The sequence below is a fragment of the Schistocerca americana genome, chromosome 9, assembly GCF_021461395.2.
Source record: "Schistocerca americana isolate TAMUIC-IGC-003095 chromosome 9, iqSchAmer2.1, whole genome shotgun sequence".
NCBI lineage: Eukaryota > Metazoa > Arthropoda > Insecta > Orthoptera > Acrididae > Schistocerca > Schistocerca americana.
In genome coordinates, this window is record NC_060127.1 from 116250381 (window position 1) to 116264221 (window position 13841).

A 13841-nucleotide genomic window follows, 5' to 3' on the forward strand; every position below is an offset into this window, starting at 1 on the left:
TTGGGCGTTTCGTTTCTTCAAACCCTTAATCAGCAGTGGCAGCACTGCAGTTACATCTGCATTGGCCACTAGGTGTTTCTGACGTTAACCACAGTTTACAATGTCTTGTTACAAAGCCAGAGATAGAATTTTTGTGTGAATGCATGGCGTCTGTTCTTTCGGAGATGTCCGAAAGGACGACCACGCATTCATACAATCGATTCGCCTCGATGGGCAAAGAATGAACAATCTTCAGTGTGGATGCATATTTACGTTCGACCTCCAACGGGAATGTGAAAATAGGGAAGCATGGATGACATGGACAGAGCTGCATATACGAGGGTTATTCGGAAAGTAAAGAACGATCGAAAAATGGCTCTGAGCACTATGGGACTCAACTGCTGTGGTCATAAGTCCCCTATAACTTAGAACTACTTAAACCTAACTAACCTAAGGACATCACACACATCCATGCCCGAGGCAGGATTCGAACCTGCGACCGTAGCGGTCGTGCAGTTCCAGACTGTAGCGCCTTTAACCTCTCGGCCACTCCGGCCGGCAAAGAACGATCGATTGTGAAATGGAAACTACAGTGAAAATCCGATGAAGTTTTGAACAGGTGTGTTGGGCAGTGTCTCTAGTATGCCTGTCGATCGCGTTACGTCGTTCTTTTTAGTTCTGAGCACACAGAGAGCACATAAAGATACCTATAACAATATTGTCTCCCGCCGAGTACGAGGGCCTGGTGAGAAATTTCGCCTGAAGCTATGCATCCAACATTACATAATTGTCGTGCGTTTTCTTCTTCAAGACAATTCTCATCCGCACTCTGCAGGGGCAATGAAGATGCTCATGCATCGTTTTCAATTGGAAATGTTTGGTTACCCACAATACAGCCCATAATTGTCTCCCTCTAAGTTTCATCTCTGTTCATATGAATCGCGGGCCAAGAAGACAACCTTTTTGGCACAGACAATGAGCTGTAGGCCGGCGTAGAGAATTGGCGGAAATCACTGGCGTCTGCATTCTATAACGAGGGTATTGGAAAGTTGGTACAACGCTACGACATACGTCTACGTCGAATGGGCGACTATGGAGATAAGTAGCTGGAAGTTGTAACTAACTGTTGCAAATAAAACAGTTTTGATTTTCACTGTGGTTTCTATTTCGCGACCTATCGTTTCTTACTTTCCGAGTATCCCTCTTAGATGGCGCTAGGTGGGAATGTGAGTCAGCCGTGGATCGTGCTGAGATAGCCAGCGCATTTGGGATAAACACTGTGCTTGGGTGGTGTAGTGGTTAACGCTACTGCCTAGCAAGCAGGGGATCCCAGGATCGAAATCCACTCTGACATGCGTCGTCCCGTCGCCGCTGATTTCGCATCAAATCCCGTGCAGTTAATATCATTAGTTCCTTCCCTTTCCTTCACTGCCCCGCCCACCTCCAATTTGCACAAGAGATAGAATGTGTAAGATTCTGCATAATTCAAAATAGGATAAGTTAAATTGTGATTAAAATAAAATTAGATCCACATTAAGTTACTAGTTAAAATAACAAGTTACAGGTCTCAAATAAGTGTCCACGACGTTGCATGGTACGATTGTTGCACGGAATAACGATAAAATCTTCTGACCACTCTAGAATCTCTGAAAAAATGGTCATGCTGACAGCCGTCGTTTATGAAGTTTGTTTTCAACTATCGATCACAGTTTGAAAATTGCAGTAGTATTCATAAATATAGCATAGGGAGGAGAAACGATTCACACTACCCCTGATTCAGTCTTAGTGTGAGGCAGAAAGGAGTGACGTATTCAGCAATAAAAACTTTGACCAGCTATCCTGTAAAATATTTAATCGATAAAGAAATTAATTTGAAAGACAAACTGACGTCGTATATGGCTGACAACTTCTCCTGATGGAAGGATTTCTGGGAGTGCGGTTGTGTGTGTGTGTGTGTGTGTGTGACACAGAGAGAGAGAGAGAGAGAGAGAGAGAGAGAGAGAGAGAGAGAGAGAGAGAGAGAGAGTGAGTGGGGGATTGAACATAGATATATATCACTGTGTATGTATGTATGTATGTATAATAACAAAAAAGTTTGGATCGAGAGAGAGAGTAAGAGATAAAACGTAGTTAAGTATAAATTTTAAAGGAGAGACAGCATTGGTCGTATATTTTTGTTTATTATCGCGAAATCGATTTTCGGTCACTTAGTGACCATCTTTAGTGATAGAAGTTAAAATTTTTTTCACATTACGATCAGAGAGTATATAACAGAAAATCACAATTACGTCTGCATATGAACATAACACTTGTTAGGAACATACCTGTAATATATAACTTAAATTAGTAAGCAGTGGTGTCAATAAGCTTACGGCGATCACATAGACTGAGGTCGCTGTTTACATGCACTTGTTCAGCAGACCTCGGTGTGACGGGGCTTGACACGCCCTCTATGTGACATGTGTCACGTGAAGACATAGTATTACTGGTTTTGCGAGATATTAACACTAAATAACTCTTGTGCATTTGTGAATCGTGCAGTAATTCAAATATAAAATGTACGTACAACACATAGCAGACGAAGGGGTAAGGAAATATCTAAAATACATTGGCGTATTGTTTTTCAAAAAAAAAACTTATAAAACATAAAACAGATCGATAATAAGTTGTCAAAGTGCAGGACATATAAAAGAGCAAAAGATAATGAAAAAGAATAATAAATGAATAACATGAAATGAGGTGTAACACAGGTTTTTAAAAAAACATAATACCCACCATCTGGCGTGGGAAGTTAGAAGTACAACGTTCGTGATTTAGGTAAAATGTTACGTTAAGATTAAGGAGTCAAATATATAAAAAATAATAACAGTACGAAACTGCCATTTCTTAATAATTAAAATGCCGTGAAACACAATGTTCATTACAAAAATGTTTGTAGGTGTGGATAAACAATTTTGTTATCATATTTAACCGACATGCTGATGTACGTCTCGTTTGTCCCTTTGGGCAAACTAGCAGTGTTATAAAAGTGATTATAGGCTTCCGCATAAGCACTGGGTCAGAACCCATACATACATGCCATCAAATATACACGGTTGCTTACTGTAAAACATAGCCCCATCATTTGGCGTGGGAGGTTAGAAGTACATCTTTCTTGATTTACGTAAATATTACGTTAAAACTGAGAAGTCAAATATATAAAATAGTTATAGTCCGAAAAAGCCACTAAGTAACAATTCATATGCCATTAAATAATATTAAAAAAAGTTTTGAGGGTGTAGAGTAGCAATTTTCTTATTATATTTAACGGCGTTATAATGTACATATCATTCGTCCCATCACTGGTTGTACGCTTCCGCATAAGCACTGGGTCAGAACCCATATGTACATTCACAGGTTGATAAAACAGTAATGAAGTTGCCAAGCAACCGGTTTTGAATATTAATAAACTAATTTGATTTCACATACTTATAGTAGTAGTGGGACCCATATGAAATACAAGCAGACTTAAGAAGTACCTATAATTCTAATTGTGTACTTGAAATACATTTGAAAATATAAGGTGCGAACAGGTAGTATACATCAAACATCGAGATACCATCATGAGGAAGGATAGGTAATAGTGCCACTTATACCAAAAATATACATCGTACTTTAGAGAAATTAAACATAGGCTATGCACGATATCTAGCACTTATTCAAACAGCAAAGGAATTGTTAACATACATTAAAAATAATTACGTAAAGTGATAACCGGTTCGTATTACTTTGTGTCAACGCCTACGAGATGTCGACTGTAGTAAAATTATGTTTAGTAGGCGTCCATGAGTTCTGCAAATTACGGAACAAAAAAGGAGCATCTTTTTTAAAAACCGAAATTAGTAATGTTATTAAAACAAACCGAAACATGTGTGTCTATGTGTTGAGATAGTTGGAATAGCGGCCATTGTAAGTGTTCTCGTAGCAACTATGACTGAGGCGTTGTATGTAAGGGATAACAAGCAACTGACTACGAATTGCTAATTGTGATAATTGGCCACAAGTTGATATCTGGAGCTTTATTATGACAAAAGATCTCCATCTCTTCCATAAGGTCGAGGAAGCGACCTTTTTTACCCTTGTGCAACAACTTCAATTGCGATGTCAAATCTGGAGTTTTATGACCAGTTGCTACCAGATGGGCTGCGAAATTCGATATTTCGGCAATATCTTTCCTCTCAAGTGCAACGTGCTCACGGAACCTTGTCTCCAATTTTCGTCGGGTTTGCCCTATGTAACCTGTATTGCACGTGGCACACATAAGTTCGTAAACACCTGATGCCTGTAAGACGTTGCGTTCATGAATGTTATTCCTTAAAAGCACGCCTAGTCTGTTCGTCGTCGAGAAACCTCCATTAATATTCCTCTTCTTGAATATTGTGGCAATTTTATTGCTAATGGGACCATAGAAAGGCAAAGTGATAAATTTTTGATTTTTAGTTTCGCTTGTCTCATTCTGACTTAAATTATCTTTACTATATTTTTTGGATACCATCTCATAAATGTTCATGACGTATTTCAACGGGTAATTATTATTTCTTGCAATTTGTTTAACTATGTTTAACTCTTTCTCATGGTTTTCATTAGATAATGGTAATCGGAAGATACGATGAAATGCAAAATGGAAAAACGCTTTTTTGTGTTGGTCAGGGTGTTGTGAACCATAATCTAAGATGATATCTGTGAATGTTGATTTTCTGTAAATGTCAAATGAATGTTTTCCATTTTCCCTTCTAATGGTTAGGTCTAAAAAATTAATGACTCCATTCTGTTCTTTTTCAACTGTGAAAGCAATTTTGTTGTATAAACCATTAAATGTACTGACGACTTCGTCAATATCAGATTGACTGCCATTAATAAGCAATAGCGTGTCGTCTACATATCTATAGTAGTATACGATCTTTTTAGCTACTGTGGGAAAATCTTTCAGTAATTTCAGTTCAAGATAGTTAATAAAGATGTCTGCCATAATCCCTGACACAGAGTTTCCCATGCTGAGTCCGTCTTTTTGGACATAAATTTTGTCGTTAAATGTGAAGTAGTTATACTTTAAGCAGAATGATAATAGAACTATTATCATACTGCTTAAAGTATAACTACTTCACATTTAACGACAAAATTTATATCCAAAAAGACGGACTCAGCATGGGATTTTGCGATGATAAACAAAAATATACGACCAATGCTGTCTCTCCTTTAAAGTATACCCATTATCTGGTCGTAGTGCACAGGACACTATGGAGTCGCCAATCAATAAGTATAAATTACTATACGCATGAAGAAAATGTAACTTAAGAAATGATGTAAATGGTTATTATGCTGCCATGTTTTTTGTGCTATAATTGCAAAACCGACTTTTTCCAATTCATGGCACAGTGACAAAATAACACTCTCTAATTCTATCATTCAGCTAATTCAACATTTACAAGGCGTTACCTCTTTAATCTTCAGCTAACAAAAACAATTTAAATCGGTGTCTCCACGCCTCCCTGTCCCCTGCCAGTTGGCGTCGCGACGTTACTCAGTTACTTATATCACCGATACCACCGGTCGTGTGATCTGCCTTGTCGACTATAGTGGACTCGCATTCGGGAGGACGACGGTTCAATCCCGCGTACGGCCATCCTGATTTAGGTTTTCCGTGATTTCCCTAAATCGCTCCAGGCAAATGCCGGGATGGTTCCTTTGAAAGGGCACGGCCGACTTCCTTCCCCGTCCTTTCTTAAACCGATGAGACCGATGACCTCGCAGTTTGGTCTCTTCCCCCAAAACAACCCAACAACCCTTGTCGTCTTACACTTTCTCTAGTACTGCGAGCGTTTACCCTTTCCACACACCCTGAACTGCTTTTTTTCCGAACTTGTTTAGTTAGACTCGGAAGCGATCTTCCCACAAATCTCTGAGCTTCTTGAAGTTTTCTTTCGAAAAATCGTTTAAATCTAAGTTCCGCAGCCATATCTTAGTACAGCAAGAGCACGCTATTCGAAAGATATCTTGTTTAAGTTCGTTGACGTATTAAATTTTAAAAACATTTGCATTCCTCCATGAACTCTGCAGTCTAGCTTAGTTCGACGGAAAAGTATTGTCTTTAAGTAGGAAAGGTTCCCAGCGGTGGGGTTGTCTTTTTGAAACCATGTGTATGGTCATGTGGGTTAAGATCCCAAGTATCACATACTGCAGCCATTTACCCTGGTGTGCCCCAGTTTAACAGTAAGTGACGAAAAAAATTTCGGAATTTTTTGTGACATTTTATTTATTTAGCGTATGGCATTTGAATATTCTACATACATATATTCACAGACATCTAGCCCTTAGATTTTTGGGATGCCATGAGGAATTCTTGAAAGTCCCCACTGAACGCAACGCTCTGGCACTGCATTTTTCTCTGATGTGTTGGATGGTCTGCTTAGGCGCGCCGCAGTCACTTGCTGGCGAAGACAGCAGTCCCCATTTGAATAGTGAGTCAGCACATCTTCCATCCCCAGTTCTTAGTCGGTTCGGAGTTGACCAGATCTCGCAGGGCGGATCAAACCCAGGAACTGCCTCAGTAATACAAGGCATTAGGTGGCAAGTTGTAGGGGCAATTGGGAGCCATACTCTTCTCCAAAAGTTGATTTCAGCCCCAGTGAGGCTGTCGAGAGCAAGAGGAGGATGTCTTGAACGAAGCCTCTTGATATATCAGGTATTTGGATGTGTACCGGTAGTTCAGGGTTTGCTTCGATCTTGTTGTATTCCCAGACCAAGCCTGCTTCTCGTCACATTTTTTGGGAGAGGTATATGACTCAGGACAGGTAGCCATATGGTGGGTGTAGACCTAACGGTTCCTGAAATAATGCGCATGGTGTTGTTAAGTTCAACATCAATTTTGTTCAAGTACTCCACCGCAGAGTATACCAGGCTCAGCGCAGACTTCCTCAGAGTTGTTGACGTTGATCCCCAGGTGGTTCCGCAGAGTTTGTGGATGAGTTTGTTTCTTGTTCTCACCTTGGCAGCTGTTTTTGTAAGGCGTGATTTAAATGACAAGGTTCTGTCTAACGTGACCCCTAGGTACCTTGGCTCCTTGTTGTGGTTGAGGCGTGTGTCGTCAAAGTATACTTCTAGATCTCTGCCGCCTTCTCTGTTATTGGGATGGAAGCAGGTTGCTTCTTCGTAGCATTTAGCCTAAGCCTCCATTTACTGAAGTATGCTGCCAGGGCAGACAGATCGTATGTCAAGGTTTATTCCAGTGAATCAAAATCGGTGTGTCTTGTTGCAATGGCCCCGACATCTGCGTATCCAAATTTCGTACAAGCTGTTTCTGGCATGTCAGCAATGTATAGGCTGAAAAGCAGTGGGGCTAATACCGAGCCTTGAGGTAAGCCATTTTGAAAGACTTTCTGGCTACTGACTTTGTTTCCCATGATGACCTGGAATCCTCTGCTGCTAATCATGTTACCAATAAGCTTTGTTACTTTTTGACAGGGAATTGTTCTCATCAGTTTATAGAGTAGGCCTTGTATCCAGACGGTATCATAGACTGCTGAGAGGTCAATGGCCACAGATGTTTTTAATTTCTTTTGGAATCCCATTTCAATATGTGTTGTAAGGACCAAGACTTGGTGTGCACAGCTTCGGTTGCGACGAAAACCGGCTTGTTCTATTGGAATGGCCGTGAGTATTGTCTGACCAATCTTGTTAAGCAGTACTCGTTCCTGAAGTTTGTACACCATGTTAAGGAGTGCTACGCGCCGGTAGTTTTGTGGAAGATTTCCCGGTTTATCTGGCTTTAGGAGGACGATTATCTCGGCGCGTTTACGTTCTTGAGGTATGTTTCCTGTCTGTATGTCTAAACATATTTTGTATATTTGCTAGACTTGATAAGAAACTCTGGGAGGGTGTCACCTGAGCTGGCGGCTTTACCTGATTTTGTGTCCTTTATTGCTGCTGAGATCTCTTCGGAGGGTTATGTCGCATGAATATTTAGTGTCAACACTGGCTGTTGCTTTTAGCTTTCTAGGTTAATGTTTAATGCTTATTGTTGTCTCGCTGTGGTTTACACCTTTAGATGTTTTAACAATGTGCAAAGCAATTTTGATAGGTGTTGTGGGGTTTTCTTCTCAAGTGATACGGCTGGCTCCTCCTAGTTTCCGAAGCCCGGGACATGCTTTTCTGTTCGATACTTTAAAGTCCATAACCTGAGTGGTTTCCATCCACTTCTGCCGTGGTGCGGTATCAAGGCTGTGTAGGAGTACATCTGCTATTTCTCTGTCACTGCTGCCTTGGTAGTCATCATTTGTTCTGTATCGCCATTGCGTGGGGTGGCTGTTAAAGTCTCCTACAAAGACCGCGGGATGATCGTATCATTGGAGCACATCTGCTGGGCATGCGAAACCTGATGGTTTGTAAATGTTACTTATGACCAGTTGACCGATTTTGATTATCACACAGTGGATATTGTCATTTGTGGAAGTGGATAGGAGGCGAGCGTTCTCTATTTTATTTTTGACGTATGTGGCTACTCCATAGGCATGGTGGTATGGTGCGCCAATGATATCGTATCCTAGTATTTTTCCTCTGGAGCGTAGTTGATCTTCGTTATATGTTTGGGTTCCCTGTGCGGCAACCACGTCAATTTTGAGCTTAGTCAATAGCTTTTGAAGAATTTGGCATTTGGTTTTACTAATGCCCTCAATATTCAGTTGGTATATTTTAATATTTGTTCCAAGTTTCCTAGACGTTTGCCCTGAGAAGGGCTTTTGATGTAAGTATGAGTCATTTTCTCTCGGTTATGTGCTTCTCGAATAGCCAGGAGATCTAGAAAGATTGTCTTACTGCCAGTTTTGTTGACTTCTTAGTACCACCCAGTGGTCAAGTGTGACGCAAATTTCGGGTTTACACTCACGGACGTGAAGCAACATCGGCACTCAATAGGGTTAATAAAAATTACGTGATTTGGTTACGTGCTGTGATGCATAGAATAACACAGCCGGCCGCGGTGGCCTTGCAGTTCTAGGCGCTGCAGTCCGGAACCGCGGGACTGCTACGGTCGCAGGTTCGAATCCTGCCTCGGGCATGGATGTGTGTGATGTCCTTAGGTTAGTTAGGTTTAAATAGTTCTAAGTTCTAGGGGACTGATGACCTAAGATTTTAAGTCCCATAGTGCCAGAGCCATTTGAACCATTTTGATAGAATAACATCTTCACGGGCTGTAGGCTGTGGGTTCGAATGTTGTTAGATGTGGTAAATTTTTTTTAATTTTTGGATCTTTATCGAAATAACTTTGATCATGATTTTTATGTAGTTAGGTGATTTAAATATAAGTTTTTATTTCCATTCGTTTGTCACGTAGTCTTAGTCATCATGTGAACTTCTTTGTTTGCTGTCGTTTTCCTTCCTGTTATTCTTTTTTCACTTGAAATCTTTGTTCATGTGTTTTTAATCAATTTCATGTATTAATTTCGATTTAATTTCTTTTGTTTTGGCACCCTGTTTTTCGTCCACATTATTGTGTTCGTTATATCTCTTTCTCATTCAGCTTGAATTTAGTTTTATTTACAAACCCTTATTTCGTTTAAATCTTCATCTGCGCTATTTTGTCCACAGTGCCATAGGTATTTAAGTTGTGTTTTAAATGTTTGTATGATGCTTACAGTGCAAAAAAATTTCACATCTGATAGCAAAAAATACATTTTTCACACCACTGCACACTCAACGTAAGTAGACTATTTTATCTTTTGCTTTTTCACAAATATATCAGAACTTTCAAATAACTGAATATTATAACAGAAAAATTCCGATTGAAAAAGGGTGATATAAAGAAAAAATGGAAAACAAATGTAAAACTTCATACAGTGATTAAAATGGTATGGTAGATGAATAGAAATAAAAACTACATTTAAACCAATTAACTTAATTAGAATATTGACCAAAATCATTTCGATAAAGGTTTGAAAATAAAAAAAAATTGCTGCAGCTGACGAGATTCAAACCCACAACCACCTACAGATGTAGCAGTTATCCTATCCACTATACCACACAATCAGTTTACTTATTTCACTTGAATTAAAGTTATTGAGCATCACGCAAAATTCCGAAGCTTTTTTGTTAATTGCTTGCAAACGAGGGCCCAACAGGGTGGATGGGTGCTGGATGTCAACCTAGATCCCAGCATATTTGATATCAAAAAGTCGATTCTACCGCTGGGGACCTCTCCAATTAACTGTGCCATATAAACATAGTCGTTTGAATTTTTTAGACAGTTGTTGTACAGTATTATTTCAAGACATAAAGGAATTAACGACATTAGCTGCCAGTAGGCACTGGTTTAAATTAATGGGTAAAGTTGAAAATGTGTGCTAGACGGGGATTCGAACCCAGATCTCCTGTTCACTAGTCACATGCGCTGGCGACTGCACGATCCGGACACACAGCGTCTGCCTCGTAAGCAGGAGGCCCAGATTCGAACCCTCTTTCAGCACATATTTTCAACTTTACCCGTTCATTTAAATCAGTGTCTACTGGTGGCTAATATCACTAATTCCTTTGTGTTTTGATTCATTGTGGTTGCAGGACAAAAATGGGTCTGTTCTTTTGGACATGTCCGGAAAAACAGACACTACACGTATAGTATTACGAAGGTCGTCCCCAAAATAACTTCCGTTTCTATTTATATTCGCGGCAGCGCTACGATCGCAGTTCCGAGCATGCGCGGCAGTTACTCTGACTCAAGGAGAAGACATGTACGCCATTTTCAGATAGCTGCTGCCGACGTGTGCTTTGTAGTGCTTCTTTATAATGTCAGCCGTAATTGAAAATGCCGCGGCGTGTGAAATCAGATCTGTCATTCGTTTTCCAAATGCAAAGAAATATAACCAAAGGAAATTCGTCGGTAAATCTACGAGGTTTACGGACAAAATGCTATGAGCGATTCAGTGGTTAGAAGATGGGTCAAACTGTTCAATGGTGGACGTGATCAAGTGCACGATGAAGAACAAAGTGGACGCCCTTCTGTGGTTACTGATGCACTGGTTCACACAATTGAAGAGAAGATTAAACACAACCGTAAGTTTACACTTAGTGCCCCTGCTTTGGAAGTTCCGCAAATATCACGATCACTAATTCATGAAATTGTTACTGAAAAACTGAAATTTCGAAAACTTTGCTCTCGGTGGGTACCCAAAATTCTTAGTGAAACAAAAAACAACGGATGGGCAGTGCACTTTGGTTTTTGACACGCTACAGGGAAGAAGGCGATTGTTCTCTTTCTCGGATAGTCACGGGGGATGAAACCTGGGTATCGTACGACACCCCTGAAACAAAACGTCAGTCAATGGAATGGAGGTACACTTCATCCCCAACAAAAGTTAAGCCTAAGAAAATACTGACACCTCGAAAAGTCATGTGCAAGGTTTTTTGGAACAGGAAAGGTATTTTGCTGATTGATTTCTTACCACGAGGCCAAAAAATCAGTGCACAAGGTTACTGCGTGAGCATTAAGAAATTGCGTTGCGCAATACAGAACAAGCGCCGAGGATTGCTGTCAAAAGGTGGTGTTTTTTTTTTTTTCACGATAATGCCCGACCTGCCGGAAGGGGTGGCCGAGCGGTTCTAGGCGCTACAGTCTGGAACCGCGCGACTGCTACGATAGCAGGTTCGAATCCTGCCACGGGCATGGATGTGTGTGATGTCCTTAGGTTAGTTAGGTTTAAGTAGCTCTAAGTTCTAGGGGACTGATGACCTCAGAAGTTAAGTCCCATAATGCTCAAAGCCATTTCAACCATTTTTTAATGCCCGACCTCACACGGCTAATATGACGAAACAACTCTTACGAGACTTTTACTGGAACGGGTTTGATCATCCTCCGTACAGCCCGGACCTCGCTCCTAGCGCCTTCCATCTATTTTTACACCGAAAATCTGTTCTTGGCGGTCAACGCTTCAACAATGATGACGAGCTGAAAGAACATGTTACCACATGATTGAATACACACGCGGCAACGTTCTATGAAGAAGGCATACAAAAACTTGCGCCACGCTATGACAAGTGCCTACATATTTTCGGAAGCTATGTAGAACAATAGTTTAACAGTTGTAGATTTTTGTACAATAAATATTCTTTCTGTATCTGTGCAGGTTTGTTTTGTTTAACCAAATGGAACTTACTTTGTGGACATACCTCGTATTTGTCTTGTAGTTACCCACCTGTTGTGCATAACATCTTTTTTGGACACATTTCTCTCACCACTCTTTATGGATCTGTTTGGCATCCTGTGTGTGTATTTGTGAAAATGGAAATTTGAGAATGTTAGAGCAGTTGTGTAGTGGAGTGATGTTTAAACTTTTTTCCTGTTTTGATGCATACTACATTCGTAATATGGAAAGCAAAGAACTTCCAATAGATGTCTCGCACAGTACCAGAGATAAACAAGTGCTCTCAGATCTTAATGTCTGGATTTTAGACCACATGTTTGCTCGACATTTATTTCCTGATATGCTGTACTGAACCTGCCACCAAATTTTTAAAACTTATTTCTGAAATACGCTGTATAATTTTGATCCTGCAGCCACTATTAATCAAGACACAAAGGAGTTAGCACTGAGTGGGTATTGTTTTACATCAATTCAAAAAGTTGAAAATGTGTGCCAGACTGGGATTCGAACCTGCTTACTAGGCAGAAGCGCTGACCATTGCCCCATCTGGACACAGTACATCTGCCTAGTAAACAGGAGACCTGGGTTCGAGTACTGATCCAGTACATATTTTCAGCTTTCCCCATTGACTTTGTGGTGTGCGTACTGTAAGACCTTCGGTACACACACCATCAGATTATTTGAGTTGTCGCTCTAACGAAGTAGGCGAGTGTCAGCAATATGTCTCGTAATCTTATCGTGGCATGCCGTTAGGTCAGACGATAGAAATGTCACTTGCACGCTTAGAGTAGGAGATTGACGGTGACCAACTTTAAACAGAACTTGATTAATTTTCACACACATTTTTAAAATAATAACAAGCATAAATATTACTTGACTTGGTTCTGGATGCTATTTACATATTGACAATCTGAAGTTCCTTTGGTATTGGTACGTTAATCTTATTCTCACATATATCTCTGATACTTGACAAAAGTGTCCAAATATTTACCTTCATGGCTATGTACAGTAATATGGTAATCTTATTAGGCGCAGACTGAAACTTGACTATAGACTGGTACAGACAAATGTAGAACTCGTACAGACTGGTACAGGCTAATGCAGACTGGTACAGACTGGTGCAGATAAATGCAGTCTGACTAATCGAAGGTCTGTACACTCGTTATAATACCTCGCGCCTTCAGGTATCACTGCGCGAGTGTGATCCACGAGGAGAAAAGGTTCTACGTTAGCAGCAATCTCATTGGCTGCGTTACATATTAATACGCGGATCGGTAGAAGCAGAATTTGGTCCGTCTCTATGGCAGCGCCATCTCGTAGTGCGGAGACGGACGAGCTCTGCGCCTGCGCTGTTGTGCTTAGCGCGGCGCGCTCTGGTGGAAAAGTTGTGTACGCGCTGACTACGCGGAACTATGTACACAACAGACTTAAATGAATGCCCAATGGCTGCTAATGTCATTAATTACTTTGTGTCTTGATTCACAGTGGCTGCAGGCTCAATATCCAGTATTATTTGTCTTGCAGCTACCCACTTGATGTGCGTAACATCTGTTTCGGGCAGATTTATCTGAAGGCTGTTCACGGTTCTGCTTGTCATCGTGTGTGTGTTCGTGGAAATGGAAATTTGACGGACTTTATAGCACTTGTGTAGCGGAGTGACGTTTCTAGCGACGCTTGTGATCGGAGTGACACGTG